Source organism: Aplysia californica, unplaced genomic scaffold (genome assembly GCF_000002075.1).
Source record: "Aplysia californica isolate F4 #8 unplaced genomic scaffold, AplCal3.0 scaffold00398, whole genome shotgun sequence".
In the NCBI taxonomy this organism is placed as follows: Eukaryota; Metazoa; Mollusca; class Gastropoda; order Aplysiida; family Aplysiidae; genus Aplysia; species Aplysia californica.
The window spans coordinates 385,985-387,078 of NW_004797668.1; the positions used below are offsets into that span (position 1 = coordinate 385,985).

General features: G+C 38.8%; 1 protein-coding gene across 1 annotated transcript in view; it reads right to left on the bottom strand.

Moving 5' to 3' along the window:
• LOC101854267 overlaps positions 1 to 1,094 on the bottom strand; it is a gene marked incomplete in the record, with an annotated part of 9,441 nt that overhangs the window by 2,710 nt on the left and 5,637 nt on the right.

A 1,094-nucleotide genomic window follows, 5' to 3' on the forward strand; every position in this document is an offset into this window, starting at 1 on the left:
GGACAACCTGTATTTTATAAAGTCTCGTTCGTACAGATCTATCGATGGAAAGGTTTTAGTTAGTTTTAGTAGAGGTTTTACGCGCTCGCAACTGCATAAGGTCATATGAGCGCCAGAAGATTAGAGGTGTTACAAGAGAGTAACAAACATAAAGAAGAAAGAGGGGGAGATAAGGACGATAGATGTTTGACAGGAAAGAAGGAGCAAACCACACCAGAGCACCCGCCAACCACCCACATGGAAAGGCTTAGGAATTTAAATGTCACCTAGGTGTTTTACGTCCCCATAGTCAAAAATTCATATCATAATTTAGGAGACAGGCTCTGACTGAGCATTTCAGGGCCAACTTGGGCATGAAGGGATACGATGTTTTTAGTTTTAGTAAGAGTTTTACGGCACTTGCAACACAATAAGGTCATATAGGCGCCGAAGATTAGAGGTGTTACAAGAGAGTAACAAACACAAAAAAGGAGGGGAGATAAAGACGATAGACGTTTGACAGGAAAGAAGCAGCAACCACACCAGAGCACCCGCCAACCACCCACTAAGGGATACGAAGTCACAGAAGAAATGGGAGATCTGAACTTACACCAAAAAAAGACATGGTCAAAAACAAACAAGCAAACATCAAATTAATCAGACAAATTGAAACTGAAAACCCATAGTCTGGGGATTTAGTATGGAACTATTTTTTTAAATTTTTTTTTTGTATTTACATTATGTGTGTTTGTTTGAGTAAAGAAAAACATGTCGACACAAAACTGGTCATTTAGAGCTGGAGAAAAGTAAGACAGACAGACAGACAGACAAAAAGAACAAAGAAGAAAGTACAAAAGTGAGACCTACCTGTGTCCTCCTCCAACCACCTGCTATTTTGGATTTAGTAAAGCATGACATCATGCAAAATAAAAGAGTACAGCATGTAGGCTTCAAAAAGTTAAAGTGGAGTATGTATAGAAAGAAAGCATAAAAAGAGGTGTGGGGGGGGGGAGCAAAAAACGATGACATTATTAAAAGACTGTTAACATTACGCATCTCTTTTCTTTCTTTTATAATGGGGAAAAAGGAAGAAAAATGGAGCAGGGGAAATTTAC